Consider the following 24,369-nt stretch of genomic DNA (forward strand, 5'->3'; position numbering starts at 1 on the left):
TGGAGTCCATTTCTCCCAGCTTTTCTTCCCCTTTTTTCTTCTTTTTCCTTTCAGCTTTTATGGCTCAGTAGCAGCCAATCAGAGCTCCCAGTTTGCAATGTGGGCTCTGGTCACAATTTAAAGGCTCCAATAAGAAGATGCATTATGCACTGCATACCCTCCTGTCTGGTAAAGCTTATTCCCCTTTGCAAAGTTTTGCTGCCCTTTTCCTTCAGAGCTCTTAAGCACAACTCACCCACTCAGCTTCCAGCTGGGCAACCTTTGCAGCTGTTCCATTTAGAAGTGACAGAAGTGACACTTAGAATCGGGGCTATTTTCTCTGTAGGCTAGATTCACTTTTACCTTACTATTTGATGTAAAAGTTAAACAGGTGGCATAAATGAAAACAGGTTTAATTTTCTAAGTGAAAAAATAATGTAAGCTGAACCAGCATGGCTGTGCAAAGCTGAGCAAAGCAAGAATTAAAAAGATTTCTGGGGCCAGGCACCTTCTTCTGCCAGGTACTATTAAGCCACTGACTTACAAAGCAGGATTCCTGATGATCCAGGTCTCTTCTCCATGCTGCTGTTATGACAATAGCCAAGGTAGCAGGGATTGAAGGGAATACAGGTCCCAGGTTTCTCTCAGACACACCATTTAGCTGCCATTGTACTGACTCATCTATAGAAAGCATCCTTTTTCCCTCTAAGTTTGGCAGTTCTGAATAATGGCTAATCCTCAAAATCTCAATGAATAAAAAGCTGCACAGACTCTTTTTACAACACAATACACCACTGGATACAGTGGATTTTTTTTTATTCTATTACTTTTTTCAAAGAACAAAGATACTGGGTCTTTAAAAGCTGAAAATTGGGAGGGGTGGTGGTTGTTGTTGTAGACAAGCAATTTAATGAAAATGCTACTGAAATGTTTTTTCCTCTATGAAACCTAGTAAATCAATTACAAAAAGCAATTTCCTTACCCAGTGTGATTTTATTGTGTTTGACCAGGGCATTTGATAAGTATTAGTTCTTGCTGAGAGCAAAGAGTAAATTTTATTTCAAGCTTTGCTTTCATATGTTTGGAGAAGAGAAGCATCAGAAGGGCAGTTAGACACATACATGCTTTTATGATCATTTTTCTGTGTGGAATGGGTGGCTCATTATAATAGTCCCTGGATTTGGGGTTTCATGTTTATAGTAAATAAAGCAAGAGGGAAGCTTTCTTGCTGTAATAGGAATTGGGGGTATGGGCTAGATCCAGGGATTTTATTTCAAAATTTTATATGCACTCAGGACCCATCCAAGCCATCTACTGTGCCTAATCACCATATTTTCCTGATAGCTACAGGAGTCAAAGTATGTAGCATGGCAGATGGAATAATTTCTGAACAATTCTGCCCTGAAATTTAATTTTCTTTCATAAAAACACAATCAAATAAAATTATAGTAAATGCAGCATATTGGTAAATAAATGATTTATTGATAGCAATTACAGAAAGATGTGGGTTTTTTTCTTCCTGGGTTTTTAAAAAGCATGAGGGAAGGCATTCCTAGAATTAGAGGGATAGCTTGGAGCCCAGAAGATCCACGTTTAGTTCTCTGTTTACCCCAGATGGCCTGTGTAGACATAGGTAGGTCTTCAGACACTCCAATGAGAAATAGGTGGCCAAATACTTTTTAATATCCTAGTAGGAGCTTGCCTACATATTTAGTGATGAAATCCCTTTAAAAAGCTGGTTCTTAAAGTCTCAATAACTCCGTTGTGTAAAACTGAAATAATAGTATTTCCCAACTTCACAAAGATGTTTCTGAGGAAAAATACATTAAAGATTGTGAGAGGCTACATAAGTTTCAGAAAAAAATCCTTTCTTTTTCTCACTGACCCAGTTATGTAGGTGCTCTAGTCAGATACTTTTCAGGAAAATCCATTAAGCTTCTCAGGTAAGGACATGTAATAATTTTTTTTTCTCTGAACTAAAGATAGGTAAATAATGGATCTGTCTAGTGATAGCTTGCACTGAATCCCTCTCTTGCTTGGTGGAGATGCATCCATAATGGCTTCTCAATAGGAATGTTAAATAATTGTAAGCATAGTCGTTGTCAGTGATGTCTTCTCTTGTTGTCATGTCCAACAGAATATAGGACAATGGTTCTCAACCTTTTTTGGACTTGAGGTACTGCTCAGAAAATGCCAGCTCTTAGTTTTCACTGGTATTTTTTTACTACAGAAAAATAATAGAGCAATTCTTTTTTTGCAAAGAACAACAATTAAGAATGTTTTTAACACTCTGGATTCCTATTTGAAGTTTAGCTTATGAAATGTATTTGCATACCTAACAATGCTAGCATGGCATGGCATCCCACAGCACCCTTGAAAGGATGTCAAGGCACCCTGGTTGATAACTGTTGGTATAGGACAAAGGTAGATCAGCCACTCTTTCAAAACAGGAGAGCAGAGACGAGGTAGAAGAGGAACACCATTCCTTTAAGGCTCTGTACAGTGCAGTGGATCCAGTGTAAAGCTGCGTACCAGTAGCAGATTACTTTTGCACTGAACCAAGAATTTCTCAGAGGGTTAGTCTTTTTTGCAGGCTAAAGTATAATGTATAGATGCCCAATGTAGCTTACCTACCAAAATCAGCCTATAGATCCACACAAGCTAATCTACCTTGTTTCTTAAAGTTGTCTCAAACATTTCTGTGCTTCCCTGTTGTTTGCAAATCAGTGCCCTCTGTGGTCCAGTCCTCAGGCAGCACAGCTCAGTTTTACCCAGCTTTTTTACCCAGCTCTCAGGGTAGGTTGTCAATTCACAGAATAGTTTATATTCTTTGTATCTTTGAATTTTAATAAGCATATTAGTCTATTCATTTCAAATCCTCCCAATTATCCCTTTAGTAAGGCTGACCCTCCCCACTGGCCCTCCCAAGTAATGCTCTTAGTGCCTTCTGACTCCCACCCTTCCATGAAGAATATTCCCTATAACCATCTTGGTCTCATGGTGATCTGAAGTAAGGTCAGTGAACATTATTCAGTGACCTTGAATGTACTATTCATGGATCTCGGTGCCCCATAAATTACAGGTAATTACAGAATAACAAGAGAGATGGCCTTTTTCATGAGTCATCACTTCAGCACAATTCATTTCATTTAGAGCAGCATTGCAGCTAGGTATATTAATATAAGATAAATTTATGGTGATTAAGGTAATAATAAAACATTATCTATCATATATTTTATTCCAGCCGTTGTTTGACTATTACACTCTGAAGGCCTTTCTTTGAGGTCTAATGTATAAATGTACCATTCAATCATATGTGAATCATGATGTAATTAGTTTCTGGCAGTCAACAATGCTTTGTTCAGTCATTTGGACAGCCTTGAGATGCATTTCTATTAGCCAAAAATCAAGAAACCTCATTTATTATTCCAGATAATGGCATTTTGATCTCATTAACATGGATCATTTTCTCTAAATCTAAGTAGACTCTATTATGTAAAAGCCCTTATTTATATCAATTAAAATATTTTTTTCCTGTGACCTACTGTATAATTAAAATACTATTCAGTAAAGTTATTAAGATACTAATTGCATTACAAACATCCTCTTATTGCTGAAATGTTTATGGTTTAATTGACTTGTTTAAACTAATTTCATGTCCCTGTGCAATTGTAACTCATTGTTAATTGAACTTATTTACACATGCAAATAGTAATATTTCACTCCATTGTGCCAGCAAGATTAAAAAAAAAAATGTACCACTTAAATTAAATGATTTTGACAAGTGTCTATAATCACATGATATTTTAGTAAAAGTGGGGGGTGTGGGAGAGAGGGAGAGGAAGAGGTCTTTAGGTAAACAAAGTATCACTTTTAAGGGTAGACCCTGTTTGACATAGTAAAGTTCGATAGAGGAACCATCTATTGTGTATAGAATAATATCCCATGAATATGGAAAATTCAACAAAATCACACCTGAATGAACACAGTCCCAACTGAATGCTTATGTAATTATGGGAGACTGATCAGATAATGATGCAATGTAGCACTGTATTTTAAAAAATAAGACTGAAAAATACCAAAAGGAAAGAGTTATGATTTAGTAATATACAGTAGAATCATTTTATAAGGTTGATCCAAAGCCTAGTGATGCCAGTGGTATCTTTCTTTCCATGACCTCAGTGAGCTATGGATCAGATGGATCAGTGAAGTTGTTTTTCAAAGCTTGTGTAAAAGTGCTTTGCTACTGTAAAAACATCTTGATAAACAGTAAAGCTGATAGAAGGAATGTTAAACTTTGGTATATGCTTCATAGCCATAGGATACATGTAAGTGCCCCGTATAGTGACAGCTGATTCATGGGGTTGAAGAAGCAGAAGAATAAACCAGTACTTTTTTGCAGTTTTAACCTTTGTGGATTCACATTGTCTACAAACTCACTTCCAAATGTCTGTAACAAATGGTCTGTTTCTTTTCTACCTGAGAGAAATAAGCCATTTCACTGTGTTTTGCCCTAATACATCCATAAAAGTGAGCTGAAGATTGGGATTTCTAAGCAAAGGTTTGCTACATCCACTGAAAGAAGTGGTTTTTTTGGGTGGAAATAATGCCACAGGTGCTCTATCATTAAGCTTAATATTGCAGTGATAAGTGTTGCCTGATCCTGAGCTGCATGAGTCTGGAAACTTTCTTTCATCAGGCTGGAAACAGGCTTGCTCTTCCAAGTGTGATCAGTTGTGCTGTGGTAAATTGCCAGATATCACCAGGAGTGCCCTCCCAGGGCTTCAGGGGCCCAATCCCGGGAGAAAAGACCTGAGGTGCCTTGTCTGGAATGGGGGGGTGTGTCTGCAGGCAAGGAAACCCTTTAGGGGTTCCTCCTTCCATGCTTTAGACTAGATGCAGGGGAATCATTCTCCAGGGGATTCAAGTGCAGGTGAGGGGAGGTGGGAGCTCTCTTAGGTAGGGTTACCATGCATTTGGGTATTCCCAGACATGTCCTCTTTTTTGGCTCCCCGTCCTCGTGAGCTTTTAAAATGAGAGCAAGTGTCTGGGTTTTTGCTCTGCCTCTGCTTTCCTGGGCATGAACAGCTTGGCACTGCTTGGGGCTAAAAGCACCAGGCAAGGTGATTGGCTGTTGGGGGTATCACATGCTTTGTGCATAGGTCTTGGCAAGTAAGTGTGTGTGTGTGTGTGTGTGTGTGTGTGTGCGCGCGCGTGTGTGTGCAGGCAGCAGGGCTGGGGGTGACAGAGGTCTCTGGTTTGGGAGTAAGGGGCACCAGCAGGGCTGTGGGGCAGAGCGCTTCAGGTCAAGAGTGAGGGGCATCAGCGGTGCTGGGGGGCAGGGGCTTAGGAGTGAGGGGCAGAGGCAGGGTACAGGCATATCACTGTCCCCACACAGTCGTATATCCCTCCTCCTCTCCTCTCCCCTGCACCAGCTCCCAGAACCCTCCCCCCCACAGATGTCCTCTTTTTTGATCCTGGAAATATGGTAACCCTAGCCATAGGGCTTCCCCTCTGTGCTTGCACATGGCATCTTGACCCAGGGGAGCAGGCTGATATATGAGTTGGTGCTCTGTGGGCTATTTTTACTGCTGCCCCCCCATTGAGGCACAATGTGCAAGTGAAGGAGAGAGCCCTTAGGGGAGTTCCCCCCTCCATGCTTTGCAGACACATGCCAGGGCAATCCCCTGCTGCGGAATTCCTTTGCACACTGGCACACACAGGGGTGTGCATCTGCAAACAGAGGTTTCTCTATTTGCACCTCAAGTTGGGTCAGGCCCTGGTGCCCTTTTCTCCTAGGATCAGGCCCCTGAAGTTGGGGGGAGTTTCTGTCTGGGGTGGCATGAGAATGTGGGCTGCTGATAAGCTGCAAAAAAGAAGCACAAATTGTTACTACCTTTGTTGGGACCATAACATTTAAGCACATGTGATGTAGGAAAGGACTATGACATCTGTTCACTCAGCTTTTGTGATGCCATATATATATAGAGAGAGAGAGACAGAGAGAGAGAGAGAGAGAGAGAGAGAGAGACCTATATCTATATCTATCTCTATAGATATCCTGCTGCTATATATATTTATTGAGGAACAAAGTTGATATCTGTTTGCTACCTAAGTGGGCAAAGTTCAAAGGAAAATTTGATTCTGTATTCATGTGAAAACATCCATGTGAGTGCCCAGTTTCTCATGCTTTGTAGCAGAACTAGGGAAAGAGAAGAGTGTCAGCGAAGAACAGGATTACATTTACACTTCACAGTTCCCAGCTAAATCTATGTCTGCATAGAAATGGTCATTGCCTCTCCCATTTTTATGTTGAACTGTTGAGACTAGAGGAATGGGCATACATGAAGACTAAAGCCAAAATCTCTTCAGTGAAGATGTATTCCATGTGAATTTTGTTCTGAGACTCCACAACATTAATTATTCTTCTGTCAATGGGGAAGCTTCATAGTCTTGGTCCCCTGGCTTTCAGCTGCTTTGCATTAGAGCAGGAACCAAATATGACCCAGTAAGTCTGTGCTAAGAACAGCTTTTCTGGGACTGGATCTCACTGTGTAGTTAGGGAAAGACAAAACATTGCCCTGTCGTATTAGGTTAAGATGAGCAACTACATTAGAAAAAATGGTAACTGATTCCTGGTGCATCTTTACCAAGAGCAGCTTTTGTTGCTTTAACTTATTTAAACATAATACATCCCAAAGGTGAACCTAACTCAGCAGTTCCCTTTACATTGTCTTGTATTAGTCATAATAGAAAGCATCTGCTAATCCAAATGATGACATATAACTTTGTATTACAAAAATATTTCAAGGATCATCATTGAAGTTTTAAAATTACCATTAAAAAAGTTATTGCTCGTGCCATTTGCCCTCTGCATAGAAGCAATTACATAAAAATTGTTTTTTCTTCAAATCATTTTCATTGTGCATTATTTTTTTTATGTTTTTACAGTGCCCAGCATATGAGGGGCCTAGACTGTGAATGGCAAAGAGTAAAAATATCAAAATACATGTTTAAGTGTCATATCTCATCATGTAAGCCTGCTTTGTTTCTAATATATACTTAGCTCTGGGGAGAGAAGCATACAGCTCTGTATTTTGCTCTTTATTTTCAAACATTGTATTTATGTTTACAAATCATAAATGTCTGTAAATTATATAAATTATTTCACTTGATACCAAAATATCTTTATGCTCTTGATATAAGTTTTGCTAATGGGAAAATAAAACACTTGACAAGTAACCTTCTATTTTAACTCTAAATAGTTATTTACAAGAAATGTGAGGATTGTCAGCAGGATACCATTTTCTAGGTATCTTCACCAGCTGCATTATCAGTTTGGTAGAATTATTTAATAAACACCCAAATAAAAAGAAAACAGCAACAACAACAACAAAAATCAATAGTTACAGCTTGCATCTTGAATTCCAGTAAATACCTCTACTGTTGTAGCCACCTTGCTTGAATCATTTTAGGTGCATGAAGTTTTTAAAATTCAAAACTTTTGCTACTTTTTTTGCTATTTTAAGATACCCAAGAACTGAGGTCCCTGATGCTGGGCACTTAAAATGATTTGACATTTCTTGAAAACAATGCATCTCATAAGTTTTTACCACGTCATTTCCTGGATAAAGGACAAATGACAACCTGTCCATTGATGGCTAGAAAATGGCATTTAGAGGTTTGCTTTTGGGAATTGGCTTATAAGTAACATAAAGCAATAGGCCAGGGTAGAAGCAAGGCTTAATTGATTTCTAAAGGTCTGGTCACACAGTTCTCACAGCCTTTAAGTCTAACAAAGGCAAGCAACAAGGCCATTGGATAGACGCATGACCTGGGAAATTGTGGGCATATACCACACTATTCCATAACATAAGATAAGGTGGCATCAGCTCACAAGGCCCCAAAGTGGGGGGTTGAGTTTTCTGGTTTTGGGGAAACAGACCAAATTAGGAGGTGTGCATGTGATGAGCTTGTGAAACAAAAGAATATGCTGACAGGACAGAACCTGGACAGTATGACAAACAGAAAAACCAATCAGTGACAGCCAAGGATGAAGAGTCATCAGGAGGGGAAAAGAATACAAAAGCAGAGACTTTAGAGCAACAAAGGGTCCCCTTCCCTGAGCAGGTCCCCCCTCACACCCCACCCCAAGGGGAATCCAAGGCACAGAGACAAAGGGCATACCGTCAGCCTGAAATGTAGCTATGTCACTAGAGAGACCTTCAATAACCCCCATATCTGACACCCAAACAGCTGAAAAAATATTTCAACCTTTTACTTTTCTCTCTCTGGTGCTTTGTAGGAAGGAAGTCATGAACTTGAATACTTAGGGAACTCTGACTGATTCCATCTGTTTCCTTCCTGAGGCTTTGGCTCAGATCATACTATTTCAGGTTTCCTATGAAAAATAGAAGTTTTCAGGTTTTAGTGCTGCATCCTTCTAATTTGACAAACACAAATATTAGCTGATAAAGAACAATGTAATGCCACATTTCAGTTCCCAGAACCCATAATGGAGAAAAATGTGTTCTCTAATCTCTTATCTCTTTTAAAAGTGTCAGGAATGCATTCTGCTTCATGCTTCGAGCCTGTATTTATGTGCCCAGATTGCTTAAGTGAGCAAATTCTCTAAATAGCTACAAAGCTATTGTGGTAACAACAGCAAGTGGCCACTAAAATCTTGATATTTTATGGACCTAAAAGCATACTCTGTAATCTGTTCTTGATGATGTCTTATGTTTCAAATATCACCTGCCGAACACTTTAGGATGCTTAGGATTCAGTCTTGACATACGATTTTCATTAATAGAAGGGAATAGACAGAAATACACAGAGCAAATAAAAAGGTCTCTGCACAACACTAACCTTGATTCTGCTATTGAATAAATGTTACTTTGTTTAAATTAATGATGCAATTACCATTTCCTTTGAGGTTATCCCTAGCTGCTATGTAAAAATTATTTAAATGTTGTTTTGTTTTCAGGAGTAATAATTATTAAATTTACTTGTTTTGATTTCTGATATGAATCCAACACTTTCCTCATTTGTTGTATTATGTGAGCAATTTAGTTTTGAACACTTTTTTTCAAAGCTAAGGAAGGGCAGGGAATGATTTACCATATTTACCCGAATCAGGGCCATCCTGGCGGAAGGGGGGGGGGCACAGCACATCAAGACGACTGCCCCAGGCTTTGGCAGGCCCCACAGTCAGTGTCATATAGGCCCCGCCATGGCCACCATGCACCACCGGCTCTGCGCTGTAGCTGCTCACCCCCCCTCCGCCACCGCCCCCAGGTCTAGCTGCTTGCCATTCCCTGGTCCCGTACGGGTATACTTAGTGCAGGGCCGGGCAATTATTTTGGGTGGAGAGCCACATACCAAGTTTTGGGAAGCTGTCAAGGGCTTCACGGGTAGCCCTGCCCCTTGACAGTTGCCCCACCCCTGGTCGCCATATTGGGACTAGAAATCCGACCTTCTACCCCCTTACCTTTTGGGAGGAAGGGTGCTGTGATCTGGAAACTGTGAAAAAGATATATATATGTATACACCCACACCCACCCACGCACACTCACACAAACACACAAACCATCTACTATAACCTATTTTAATTTTAGTTTGAAATATTTTTCTCCTGAATTCTGTGCTTACAAAAAGTGTATCTAGGGGTGGCTGAATAATATCTTAAAATACAGTCCTACTGTGTGTTTTTTGTGGGCAGCAAGGGTGTATAAGTGGCAGTGTGGTTGGGAAGAGTGTGTGTGTCTGTGTGTGTGTGTGTGTGTGTGTGTGTGCGCGGTAGGGTGTGGCTATGGTGGCCGGGTGTGTGCGGAGATAGAGAGCTGGGGCTGGGCTGCCAGCTCCATAGCGTGCAGCTCTAGAACACTGCATGTGAGTCTCACATGATGCAGCCAGGCAGACCGCGTGCCCAGGCTCTGTGCTTCTACAACCCCACCCTGGGTCTCTGCCAGTCCCAGGACACTTGCACAGGCTCCATGTTTCTGCCCACCACCACCTTTCCCTGTATTCCCTCCTGCAGGCTTGCCCACTGCTCCCTGTAGCCCCCCACTTCTTGCAGTGCTCCCCGTGGCCCCCACCAGAGCCCACCACCTGCTGCAGCCCCACTGTGACTCCGCCACCTGCTGCAACCCCGCCACTCACCGTGGCTCCACCATCTGCTGGGCCTCCTCATGGCTATGCTGCCCACTGTGTCCCACTGCACCGCCACTGCCTGCTGGGGCTTTGCTGCCTTCTGGGTCCTGCCTCAACCCAGCCACTGCTCTGCCACCCACCAGGGCCCGCCTCCCGCTGTGGCTCTGCCACCTCCTGGGGCCTGCCACCTCCCCACTGCCCACTGGGGCTCCGCTGCCTACCAGGTCCCACTGCAGCTCTGCTGCCCACTGGCTTCCACTGCTTGCTGGGGTCCAGCTATGGCTGTCACCCACTGCAACCCCACCGACTGCTGGGGCCCGTGACAGCTCTTCTACCTGCCATGTTACTCTGCTGCCTTCTGGGGCCCACTTCAGTCCCACCATCTGCTGGGGCCCAGCTGCGGCTCTGCTACCCATCACGGCCCACTGTGCTGCCTGCTGGGGCCTGCCGCAGCCCCGCTGCCCACCAGTGACCACTGTGGCTCTGCTGCCCACTATGGCTCCACTGCCTGCTGTGGGTCCTACTGCTCCCCACAGTTGTCACTTCCTGTGCTGCTCCCCACAGCCCCCCTGCCACTGCACCGCTCCATGCAGCCCCCGCTGCTCCTCACAACCACCACTTCCAGCCACTCTTACCTTATTTTCCACTCAGATGGAAGGAGGGGGAACAGCTCCAGAAGCACTGGGCCAGAAGCTGCAAAGGCTTCTGGTTGGGGGCTGAGGAAAGGAAGGGGGTGGGGGCCTTGTTGCTCATCTTTGAGAGGCGGCCACTGGCAGATATAAATTAATTTTCTAAAATTTTTTAAGGCCCCGCAGGCTGGATAGAATGGGCAGGCAGGCCAGATCTGGCCCACGGGCTGTATTTTGCTCATCCCTGACTTAGTGAGATGAGGAAAGAAAGATGCAATTAGCCCAGCAACTAAAGCTTAAGCATATGAGTGTCTGCCCTGTCCTAAACTTTAGTTTTCTTGTGTATGGTAATGTTGAATATTCTTATTTTCTATATAATTGCCCAGTCTCTCTCTTTCTCTGTCTCTCTTTTATAACTTATTAAACCCTGAGTCTCAATGATACCTTGTGGCAGTGAGTTTCACAAGCTAATTTCACATTGCATGAGAGAGACCAGAGAGATTATTCTGCTGAATGCTATTTGTAGCTGTGTAATTCAAACAAATACAGATATAAGTAGGTCTGTGCTTTCCCTAGAGCTCAGACCTGTTAATACTGAAGGGTAACCCTGTTGAGCTCTTTTAATTAATCTTTCATAGGGAAAAATGCCAAAGTAAGAACAAATGTTTTAATTACAAGAACAATTTTCTTAGGTAAGACAATTGCTATATTTGCTAACTAAATTTAATACGCTATACAGTCTAGCAGAGTTTTTAAATGAATGCTAAGTTTGAAAACACTGCATGAAGCAGCAATGCTTTCATTTGCTTATTTACTCAGGATAATTGATAGAATAGTTTAATTAAATATTCTAAAAGCCAATAGTTTAATTTGCTCTGTGCAGAAAAAGTGAAACTGTGGGATTCAGGAATTTATCTGGTTGAAACTCTTGTATATTTAAATGGTAAATCCCAACTGGCAATGCATTCCTGGGTATTTTAGTTCAGCTTGGGCAGTAATGGAAATCTGCATGAGGTAGAAGTCTGAAAATAAGTCAGAGTCAAAGATGAATCAGTATTTGCTGAATTTCAGCTTTAAAAGGAACTTTTGTGGTTTATGCCCCTCCCTGATTTGTAAGGGATGCGACTTGACCTGAAACACAGGATCTGGCTTGCCTTTAAAAAAAACCCACCCTGTATCAAATAGGGTTGTTCATAAAGAATAAGGTTGTTTCACAAAAAAAAAAAAAAAAAAAACTTTCAAAGTTTTCAAATTTAGGTGGGTAAAGTTTGCTGCAGCACAATATCAACATTTCTGAGGTATTCAGTATCTCCAACTCTGATAGGAGTAAATAGGGGTGGGGGAGAAGGATCAGGACTCCAGGATCTGGCCATATGCCCTGGTGGGACCAGGTGGGTAGATCTGGGCAGATCTCAGTGGGTTCCTGCTGGCCCCACACTCTGCTGGGCTGTGCAGGGTCTGGGCGCCAGGTCCTCCCACCTGGCTTGCCTGGCATCAGCTGCAGTTGGCAGACACATAGACTAGAGACAGACATTCAAAATACCAAAGCCTAAACTGATTAAATCTTTGCAGGTTGAACCAATTTGCAAGTGAATAGACATTAACTTTTGATTTCAGAAATGCAGGCACATGCCTGAAGTGGCTCAGGCTAGTAGCTGAGGCGTGCTAGGGCAGCTCTCCCTTTCCTTTGGCAGTAGCCACAAGGCTGGAGGGAAGCTGATTGGGGGGTGTGGCCAGGCCCTGGGAGGGGCTACGTTTGCTTGGGGAGGGGTTTAGACCCCCACCCTGGCCTGTAGGAACTCCAGCTGAGGTGTGCCTGGAGGCAGAGAGGGGAAGCAGCTCTTCCAGGCTTGTCCCCAAAGCCAGACACCAGCCAGGGCAGTGCCTCAGGAAAAGGGGGATTGAACAACCCTATCTTCAGACAGACATAGGATCCCAGTTGGGGTCTTTCCAGCTTTCTCCCCTGCTCATGTGGTGGGGGGCCTGGCCAGAGCTGGCCAGCAGGACCCTGGTATTCACCCAGGGCTGTGGCTGCAGCTGGGGCTGTAGGGCTGAGCCGAGCTGGTCTGTGGATGCTGCTGAAGGTGGATGCAGAGGGGGCAGTCTGGGCTGGACCACAAGGCTAAAGCTTCCCACTCCCAATAAGAGCAGTGCAGCATGGCACAGCAGGGGCAGGGGTGGCAGCAGCAGTGGCTGCAGGAACAGTTGCAGAGGATGAGGGGGAAAAAACAGCCTGCCCAGCCCCAGCCAGCCTGCAGCTTACAATATGGCTGCATCCACTGGATGTTGCACAGGACAGGGGGCACAGCCGTGGCTGTGGGAGCAGGCGGCTGCCAGGCTTAGGGCCTGCCAGCACCTCTGAGCCAGCCCGAGGAGCCCACTACCCAGCCAGCCCCCACCTGTGCTGCTGGGCTGGGCTGTCAAAGAGACAGAGCTGCCAGAAAGGTCCCTGCCCAGCTGGCTGTGGCTCCTTGACAGCCTCACTGGGCGTGGGTGCTGGCAGCCAAAAGCAACTTGGCCTCACAGCCCCCCTGATCCCAGCCCGAGCTGCAGCCCACTGGGAAGGGTCTTGCATCTGCAGCCCAGCTGGGGTTGGTCTCTCCACCTCTGCTCAGCAGCACCTGCAGGCAGGCCAGGTTCAGCCCCATAGCCCCAGCCCCTGGTGAGGCAGGTGGATGGCAGGGTTATGCTGGCCTGCTCTGGCCATGCTCCCTCCCCTGACAGTGGAGTGGGGAAGGGTGGGAATGACTGATAGGGTATGCTCTGCCCTGTGCAGATGGATCCATGCTGCCAATGGGACAGGGGACAGAGGGGGAAATTAAATTCCCCTCCCTCTCCCCCTTTGCTTCAGGCTATGGATGGGGGAGGGGCTGATAGGAGCTGCTATACCCTGGCCAGGAAGACCCTGGCTGCAGTCCCTTTATGGGAGAGGGGAGGAAGGGAGAATAATCCCCCTCCCTGCTCCTTTTGCCTCCAGGGACCATTCCAGGTAGTGTCTGGCCATGCCCTGTCCCTTCTCCAGCTAGAGAGCAGAGGGGCAGGGCAAAGTCTGCTGCTTGGAGCAGACAGCACAGGCCAGACCAGGGCTGAAAAGCATGCTGGGATGCTGGGGGACTCTGGTTTGACTTAAACCATGAAGGGGTCTGGGACAGAAGTTGCATAAACCAGTTTGACCCAAATCAGTTAAGCCTGATACTATATTCAACCAGGTTTAGCTCAAATCAGTTTTGGCCATTTTGCAACCGGTTTTTGTGCACCAAAATTCTGTTCTGTTGCAGATTTAAACCAGCTTCTGATCACTTAAACTGGTTTATGTGTAACTTCTTTCCCTAGCCTTGATACTCCCAAACCCTCCATAGCAGCCCGGCAGCTCTGGTCAGAGCCAGTGCCATAACCCTGGAGCTCGCTCTCTCTTCTTGGGCCCAGCTGTCTGGGAACATGACTGGGGTTCATACACTGATGGGAATTCCCACCTCTGCTGGGTTTGGGAGGTGGGTGTTAGTGGCACAGTCTTCCTGCCTGGACTGTGCAGCCCACCCTGGATGGGCAGCACTGAGACTCATGCTCCATGCCTGGAGCTTCCTGGCTGCTACAGGGGGTTTCAGGGGCCTCAGACACCTGCCAGTTGCAGCTGCTGGGCAAGCCAGGTGGGAAGAGCCAGCAGCCAGACCCCGCAGAGCCCAGCGGAGTGCAGAGTCAGCATGAACTCCAGAAGCCACCTAAAATTATGGTGCAACAAGGACCTTAGTTAAATATAACCCCTTTAGTGCCAAAGGCTGAAAATCTGTTATTCAGCTGAACAAAACTTTCACTGGCTTTGGTAGTTTTGTCTGAGGAGTACTGAATTTTCTCATTAGCAAGCTTTTTCCAGGTGTGCATAATGTGAGATTGGGAGATTGTCTATAGTGCCAACACATTCCCCACTTCTGGTTACAATTCTGAGGACTGTGTTCCCATGTGCAACTTCATAATGTTGTTAATAGTAATGCCAGTAATTGCTTATGTAGAAAGTCAAATTAGCAAAACACTATGGTTTTACCTTTTTTTTTAGTGATACAGCAAGAGAAAAAAATGGAGAGGTAGGCCCCTGCTAGATGTGCAGATAAAGGCATGATGGGATCTGATGTGTGATACACACAGTCATGCTTCCTGCCATGCTAAACGTGCATGGCAGGAGATACAATTGTGGGACTGAGCATCAGATCCCATCACACCTTATTGCTGGTATAAGGGGAGCCTTTTGGCTCTTCCTGTGGTTGGAAGCCCCCTCAGCTGACAGGGCTCCCAGCCACAGGGATGCACCTGGCCACACCTGGCAAGATAGAAACTCTATTTTTTGTGGAATTACTTTGTGCCTTATTCCTTGTTTTATGACACTATAAATTGCTTTAATGTGTGACTGGATTACAACTTCAGATGTGATTAATTGGTTAATCATGTCTTTAAATGTAACCCATGGCAGGGGCCTTAGAAGCACATGATAAACACAAAATATATGTAAAAGAAACAAAATTCTGGCCCTTTTCAAGTCAATGGTAGTTGATTTTAGTGGAGTCAGGATTTCACCCAAGGTGTGTTGTTATTCCCCTGGTTGCCATACTTCATATAATATTTTGTAGATTGTGTGCCCTCATTGAAAAGGAATGTGTTCTTTGGCCATAATGAAGCAAAAATCTTTTTACAGGTATTGGCTTAGTTTAGAAGAAAATTTATCCCTACTTTTTCATAGATTCATAGATTGTAAGGGGCTGAAAGAGACCTTGCGAGATTGTTGGGTCCAGCCCCTCTCCTCACCCCGCACTAGGCAGGAAAGACAACTAGGTTCAGGTGACCCCAGTGAGGTGACTGTGTAGTTTTCTCTGCATTGATGTTTGTACGGTTATTTATTTATTAAGGCTAAGTATTTTTGCTGTTGTAAACATGACTGTGACATGAAACAGTGAGATTGCAAGGGCCAGGTTCATAAAGAAAGATGACTATTCATGCATTAACAGAAAAAAAAAATGCTGAAGGAGCTCTATGGAGGCTATCTAATCCAACCCACTGTTCAAGGCAGGAGTTTCTCTGTTTTAACCATGCAAGACAAATTGTTGTCTAGTCTCTACCTAAAACAATCTGCAAGTTCTCTAGACAATCTCTTCTAATATTCAACCGTCTTCATAGTTTGTTAAGTTCTTTATATCTAACCTAAATCTCCCTTGTCGGCCATTTCAGTCTGTTACTTCTTGTCCTCTTCCCTGTGGACACAAAGAATAGTTGGTCTCCATCCTCTTTATAACAACACTTTATAGATAACAACCCTCACATAAAATCTCCCTTATTTTCCTCCCCTCCAAAGTAAACAAACCCATTTTAAACTTTTCTGTGTATGTTCTTTTTCCTGAACCTCTGCCATTTTTGTTCCTATCTTTTGGACTCTTTCCAATTTTTCTATTGTACAATGTTGAAGTGCAGTGCTCCAAAATTGAACACAGCATTCCAGGTGTAGCTTTGACACAGTTGAATAAAGTAGATTTATTTCCTGTGACTTACATACAGCACTTGTGTTTTGCAACTTTATTACACTGTTGACTCATATTTAGCATGTAGACTGCTATAACCCTTACTACTTTACAGTACTGAAAACTAGCCAGCTGTTCCTCATTCTGTATTTGTGCATTTCATTGTTTTATCCTGTTAATTGAGTGCCCCCCAACCCCCACCTGCTCTTCCAGTCCTGTCAATGGCTGCCCCACCTGGCCCCAGTGTCCCAGCTCTTAAAAAAGAACTCTAATTAAAGCATCTGGAGTTTCTTGTGCATTGGCTTCCTTGCACTGAAAAATGGTAGCAGGGTTGCTTTAACTAAAGCTCATTCAACAAGCTTTAGTTAAAGTGCTCCTGCTGCCATTCTTAAGTGTGGGGACACTGATACATGAGATGCAGGAGTCTGCTGGAGTGCAGTAATTACCATGCTCCAGCAGACTTGATTAATTGAGTCTGCTCTGATGTGCTGCAATTACAATAATAAAATAATTAAAAAATGATAATAATCCTTCACAAACACATCGTTTGTTCTGTGGAACCCTACATACCATCAGCATATCCTAATTATTTTTGGAAAGGGCTGGGTGGGCTGCCCCATAGAAAAAAAATCATTGCAATTGCCTAGGTACATCTGGGATGGTGAACAGACTAACATTGCAATCTGAGTGTGTGGCCATAATGAGCTCGGCCACATACCCATGTGAATCAGCTATGGTCCGAAAAGAGGGAACACCTGATAGTTTGCTTGTTAATAAAGGCGATAGCTTGTGAATAGCTAATAAAAGATATAGAAGCAGTGGAGTTCTTTTTGAGTGAACTCTGCCAGGATGGTAAGAGGCCTATATTCCCTCTGACATGCAAAGGGTGCTAGTAAATCCCTGCCACCCCAGTATTACTTACTTGAATTGTCTGGAACGCAGCATGTAAGAGAGAAAAATAATTTTACTTTCAAACTGAGGGGGATTGGGGGCTAGGGGGGAGGAGGGAGGAGCAGATAAGTAAATAGCTCATCCACATTCTTCTCTGTTTTAGATTTGGATGGTAAAGTTGGTGTAGTTTCAAGTTAGATATTCTACAATAAATATGCTCAGTTATGGATTTAATTTAAATGCATTATTAATATGTTACTTAGAACTTAAATAGCTACTTTAATCCTCAACATGCTTTTTCAAATATTAACTAGTTAGTTAGGTCATTAGTAACAGGAAAGTTATTTTAAAGCTAAGTTCAATATCAGTCATAATTTATTCAAGTTTAATTATTATTAAAGCCATTTCTGTAGAATACTTATAGTCTGATAACCATCACATGGAACGTTATACTTATGTACTGAGTGAGTGAATCTCTGAGTGAACTGATTACATGTTGCACATCTGAACATCACACTTGGAAGTCTGCATGAACTCTTTACGGCCAGCTACTTTGCTGGCTCAAAGTGCAGGAAGGAAGAGGAGCTGGCTGGGGAAATAGAAAAAATGATCAGTAATTGGCTGCTTTGAGAGGAATATTGTGTAATATCCCAGATCAGAGAGACACAAAAGCTATTTAAAAACATTTAGTTTTAAAAGTTTAATACCTCTTCAGTGGAGCTGCCTTTCTGCTTCAAATGTTGACAGCTAGTTTCAATGATAAAGATCAGTTTTGTAGTGTAGACCCACGGCACCAGATCCAGTCAACACAATCCTCCTAGTATCTTGGCAAAGAGTTCACCCAGAAAGCACTCCACCACTTAAATATCTTTTATTAGCTATCTACAAGCTATCACTTTTATTAACAAACAAACCATCCAAGTGTTCCCTCTTTTTGGACCATAGCTGATTCACATGGGCATATGGCTAAGCTCCTTATGGCCACACACTCAGATTGCAATGTTAGTCTGTCCACCATCTCAGATGGCAGACCCTGAACCCAGGCAACTGCAATAATACTTTCTCTATGGGGCAGCCCACCCATCCCTTTCCAAAAATATCTAGGATATAGGCATCTGGTCTTCAGAGTAGAATCTAAAACCCAAAACTAGGTTCCCTAGAACATGCACAGGGTGCATTAAACAAAATGCACACATTGGGCACTTCTTTAGTCATTTATGTTTTTGAATGGAAATGGGCATGGCTGCTGCATTGCATTTTGAGCCCATGCTATAACCATGGGTTAGGTATGCTCCGAGTACACCTATAGCTCTGACATCTCAGGGGATTTAGTTGCCCCTCCACCTAAATGGAGAGGCATACGCAGGAACTAGTCACTGAACTGCTTAGATTAAGATAATTCTGGGCATGCAGAGAAGGCAGAACTGCAGCTGCCTAGGGATATTTTTGATCTAAAAGAAAGGTACCTGGTGAGTTTTAGGCACGTTCAAGGTTTAAGTGTTCATAAGTGTGACAGGCTGGCTGGCAGTGACCTGGCCCAGGGGTTTTGAAAGGGTAAAAGATGATTGGAGGACTTGGGATTCCCTTTCCGCACCAATCAGGCCCCAAAGACTCACCCCCTGTGTCCCCTGATTGGCCCCTTGTGTCACCTGGAAGGGGATAAAACCCCCCTTTGTCCCCCTCCAGGTACCAAGGCCCTATATTTCCTTGTCACTTGACATTTTGCATTTTGTGCCTTTTTTTATATTTCATCAACCCATATTATTTGTTCTGCTGTTTGTGTTTTATATTTTGTTAACCCTGTTTTTTGTCAATGATTGTAAGTGTCTAACCTTTGTTGAATCCTGCCCCCTTGGGGCATTGTGGTATCTACTATTCCCTCTGACTTATGCCTGTTACGTTCCCAGTATTAAAAGGTATATGGCTAAGTCCCCATTGGTGGTCTGGCTCTGCTCTATAGGGGAGGAGAGTCCCTACACCTCCCACAGTGCTTGTGCACCTGCTTTGATCCCTTCAATCGGAGAGGGGGTACCTTTTGTAGTACCGCCTGGGTTACATAAGTAGCAGGTATTTTTACATCATAATTTTGGGATGACACTCGCAAATTATTTTTGGATATACCTATTATTAACAAGTCACTGGAGAGGGACTCTGATCCTACACTACTGGGGTAAATTATAACTGTATGCTTAAATCCCAGATAAATCAATGAGCTTTAAATCTGGTCTTAAAAGTTAGGGCTCATGCTTACATATTCTGCTGAACTGGAACTAAAATCACTGGAAGCTCCATCTTATCTTTTAAAAGATCCCAAAGAGCCTTTCTGTTTGTTTGCATGCCAGAATGAGGATCTTGCTGGGTTGTTTTGTTTTGTTTTATATGTCAAAGATTATGTGGACTCACAATAACTTTATTAATGATTCATCTTAATATTACTTTAGAAAGTATTAGTTTTTAAACTGTTTTGTGATCCATTTTAAAAGACAGCTTAGTTCTTTCTCTTTTAAGTTCAAAATACATTATTATTGCATGTTCTTATGTCATTTTTAGAGCGGTTTAGATGTGTAGCTAATACTTAAGCAGATGACTTACTAGTATTCTGTGAATGTGATCTGGAGTGTTTCTTGGCATTCTGGAGAGACAGGTATCTACCATGTTAAGCAGTATCTGTCAGCAGTATGCTATCTGCTTGGGCACTTCCACACGAGCGTGGACATTTGTTTCCCTGGGGACTTGTCCCTGGGGAAAGCCTGTGCCACATGCTCTTGTGTGCCCTAGCAGCCTTACCTGGGATCCTAGGGGCCTTCTGGTTCTGCAGCAGCAGCGGTCCTGCCACTTGGAGCCTGGCTGGCAGCTGGAGTGTGGCTCCAGCCAACCAGCCTCTGGTTTGGGGCGGCACACCTCTTCCACTTCTTTTTTTTGCAGGTTTTTTGACCCCTTCCCCTGTCTGCTACTTTACAGTGTGTTGAAAGCTGAATGTGCATTATGTGGCATTCCAGGCTTGTCTGCAGCACTATATACCACAGGGCCACCCTTGTCTGGACATTGCTTTTATTTCCAGGTGAAGTTTAAGACGTTGGTAGCAAATGAAGTCCTAAGTCCAATACTTTTAGATTTGAATCCCCAGATCACATGGAAACTGGGCATCTCTCTTTGTTAGACTCCTTTGAAAATTCCTTTGCTATAGAGGTTGTACAACACTAAAATGCAGACAAATATGCATATTTATGTGAAACTTGAGCTATGCTCCATGGAACTTGCATCACAGGAAGCCAGAAAAAGTAATCCAAGTAAGAGGAAAGAAGATGCTGTACAATCATATACATACCTACCACAGCCAAGACAGTTTTTTCTGAAACACATGATACAAAAAGTCAAAAATCAGAGTCCAACAGGTCTACAACAGAAGAAGCATCCTTCAACCCTCTCTTAAGAAAAGTCTTGATATCCATTGTGGGAGAGTTGTCAGAAATGTGTGTGTATAGGGGCTAAGAAGTGGTTCAAACCCATTTGTACTTGTATATAGTTCTCCCTGTTCTGTACAGTTCTTGGTGGATCATCTTCATATTTCCACTTCCAGAAGGAAAAAGCAATATTCTCAGAGAACTGCAATTACTGTTATTATTTTCTTTTTGCCATTTCTAGAGCACTGCAGTATGCACAGCTCTTTGGAAAATACTTATAAGAAAAAGTCTGATTTTTGATCTCTGTTACAGTAGTTCATATCAAGAATAGCTTCACTGACAGCAGCTGAATAAGCAAGATCAGAACTGAGACTGAAGTTCATACCTTGTGAATCCTGCAGTATAACTTTGAAATATCTGACTCAACAAGTAATAGTTCATATGCTGACTGTAAAAGACCTTGTTTGGAGATCAGTGCTGGCACAGAGTCACCATTGGACAGCTTCAACATACATTAAGCCCTCCATAACTTTTGGTTAACATTTTATACCTCAAACTATTTTGGAGAAGAAAGTTTATCAACAGCTAAGTGTAGGAGAGCTGGGAATTTATCATATTACATTCAAAACTGAAGCTACTGTTAAATTACAGATTAGGAATTCTTTTTGGATAAAATACATCTGGGAGACTCTAAAGATTTACAGACTTTTTAATGATAAACATAAGCTTGTATATTTGAAAAAAGAAAGAGGGTGCATAAACATTTTTTTGCAGGGCAGATAAATGACCCAATCTGGTGTATCAATCAGGCTATGAACATAAATTTTCTTTTAGATGGAATGGTTTTCTATTAATAACTTAATCTTGTGACTGTTTTCATAACACACATTCAGCTTGGATTAAGTAGTAAAATGCACGCAATCTGTGAATGATTTGACAACTTCCTGGCATTATTGAGACTGTGTATTATTAAATCCTTTCTCCAAGAACAATTACTTCACATACCGGTGGTTTCTTAATAGCCCATGGTATGAGTGACTTCCTAGTTTTCTACTAGAGCATCTTTGATTAGAACATGGAAATTCTAACTTACTTTTTTCCTGATAACATCACTAAGCCATCCTAAAACATATAAGGTTATTTATCTAGTAAATTATGGCTTTAGAGTGCAATTCCATTTGATGTGTCTTGATTTATAATCATTGTAACCTGCAAGAGTGGATGCATGAAGAATATAAAAAGGAACTGAGTTTGATTTAAGTATTCTAGGCTGAATGAAGCACTTTCACTTTCTTCTGGGAAAAAGAAAGACAAATGCAATCCTCGATGATTATGAATCATTTTGGTGTCCCTGACACTGTAAAACACTTCTCTGGCTAAAAAAGCCTATTGCTTCCTTTCCAGTGACCTAAAGTTAATAGATAACCTTTCTCATTCTTAATCTAGCAGAACCCATTTGGAGTACAGTGGAAAATGGAAATGTGTCCAGAGGAAGCATCTCCCTGAAGTTTACCCAGTGAGTTTGAGGCAGTGATCCCTTTTCAATACTGGTGAAATCATACATTTTCAGAGGCAGAAGGAGGGCCTGAAGGGGTGCCAGTCCCTGCGAAGTGATAGGAACAATTTTGGCTTATTCATCAACATATATGAATGTAGACTCAGTCATCCAGATAGACATCTACATTTAGAGAGATCCTCAAACTACAACCAGCTCATTCACGTGGGGGCAGGTTCTGTTTACATCTACTTTCTGTCTTCTTGCATGCTCCTGAACCCTTATGGGTAAATACAGACAATCAGAAAGCCTGAGGTGGAATCAATGAAACCTTTGTGGGTTTCTCTAAGCTGCAAAAAATAGATTGGGAGGGAACAGAACTATGTCTGATTGGCTGCTAAGCACATGCCCCCACCCCGACTGTCAGCTGCAAGGAGGGGGAGAGCCAACCGAGATCCTCGCCTTAGCCCCACCCCCCACAGCCGACCAATGCAGTGGGGGAAGGAACAATGTGTGTGGGGGGGAGGCCTCCCCCAGCCAGAACAGATTTAAGCCCCTTTTCCCAGTGGTCCTGGCTGGGGTAGGGGCAGGGGAAGGGAAGACTGGAGGCCGCCGCTCTCCTGCTCCTCTGCACAGCCTGGCTGACAGACACAGGCAGGGCACAGGACTAGGGAGCAGAGGCTTTGCTGCCGCTGTACTGTGACAGCCTAGAGGTAAAAGAGCATTCGTGGAGGCTAGCCTGTCCACTCTGCAAAGCAGGGGCTGGGGCGGGGGGGAGCTGCAATGCATCCTGGGATGCCTGTGGTCTGTGACTTAAACTTCTGTGCCAGATCCCCTCCTGACTCAAGTTATTAAACTAGTCTAACCTAAACTGATTAAATCTGATACTACATGAACCCAGGTCTGTTTTAAACTGCGTTCAGTCATTTTGAAACCAGTCTAAGAGCACTGAACCTCTGTTCTGTTACAAGCTTAGTCCAATTTTGAATTGCGTGTCCTTGTTTATGTGTAATTTCTGTCACTAGCCTGTGTGTCTCCTTGAGCCTCTGCAAAGTCCTTGACTTGTGAGCTATTTATTCTTGCTAAACTAAAGTAGCCTAAGGGTCTTGGTGGGAATTAGGTGAGAGAAGATGCATGTTCAAATACTGTAAATCACACTTACTGTAACACTAAATTATAAAAAGTAACAATTAAAAATAAGAGAACTTTTTTTTAAACTATGTAGAGATACAGACAGATATAAGAACAAAGAAACAAAAGAGAAAAAAGAACTAAAGGTAAAAAAATATACTAAGATGAAAACTTGCTTTTAAGGCAAAGCTTAAGTAGGGTTTTTTATCTGGCTATTTGCATACATTTCCCACTGGATTTTTTGAGAATCCCACACCAGGCATATAACTTCCAGCTCCCTCCCACCTTCAAGTGATATTTGTTTACCAGAGCAGAAGTATTTTCTGATCTAATTAAGACCAGGGGAATATTTGTGTCCTTTCAGACATATCCCAAAGATACTGTCTGTCACTTAATCCCCCCCCACTTTTTTGGGTAGCCTGTTTGCAAGTGACATTTCAGCCAGAGTTTTGCCTTTTACGATATAAACCCCTCATTGTCTGAAAGGCTTATATGCCTGAGAATACATTCACAAAGGTGATAAGGAAGCAATAGGGCTGCATGAAGCTTTGGGTGTTGATTCTATTTGGAGGAGATTCAGCCCAATTTGGTGGCTGAATCTCCAAATCCAAACTGAATCAGGGGACCAAGTAAAAAGTCCAAATTGATTTGAAGCTCTGTGAATCTTTCTGAAAGCTTCCCCCAGAAGATAATCAAACAGCAGCCCCTTCTTCCTCCTGCCCCCACTTTCACCAGGAAACAGTGTTTCACTTACAAGATTCTACTGGTGTAGCAGGGAACAGAATAAACATCCCTTTACCATCCCCACAAGGTGACTGGAATTCATGCTGGTATTGCAGGGGTTGCAATCATTACCTGACATCTGGTCTTGATGTTCTTCTTTGACCCATCTGTGATGCCTTGATCAAAAATAGATGTGCAAGGCAGAGACAGAGGTTTTCTGTCTTCTCTCTGTAATAGGCTGCAGCTGAATCTCTGAATCACACAGGCCCATCCCCTGCCCACTCTCCCAGACCTGATAATGGCTGGGAGTTATTTAACCCTGGTTGTTATTTTTTCTCTTGGAGAAGCTATTTCTACTCTGGGAGAAAATGCCTGAACTTCTGTATACTCTTGGTTTCTCCAGGGAGACTTGTGTCTCTCCCAGGAGAAGCTGAATGTTTGTACAAGGTCCCAGTTCACCAGTA

General features: G+C 43.0%; 1 long non-coding RNA gene across 1 annotated transcript; it reads right to left on the minus strand.

Moving 5' to 3' along the window:
• Window positions 1–1,491: 1,491 nt before the first annotated feature.
• LOC149856356 (uncharacterized) lies at window positions 1,492–24,117 on the minus strand. Its single transcript, XR_016438352.1, has 3 exons — window positions 24,038–24,117; window positions 8,254–8,380; window positions 1,492–1,789 (listed from the first exon to the last, which is right to left on the minus strand). It is a non-coding gene; the product is annotated as an uncharacterized LOC149856356 (long non-coding RNA).
• Window positions 24,118–24,369: the final 252 nt, after the last annotated feature.

The sequence above is a fragment of the Crocodylus siamensis genome, chromosome 10 (genome assembly GCF_052110815.1).
Source record: "Crocodylus siamensis isolate JL-2025a chromosome 10, ASM5211081v1, whole genome shotgun sequence".
NCBI classification, from domain to species: domain Eukaryota; kingdom Metazoa; phylum Chordata; order Crocodylia; family Crocodylidae; genus Crocodylus; species Crocodylus siamensis.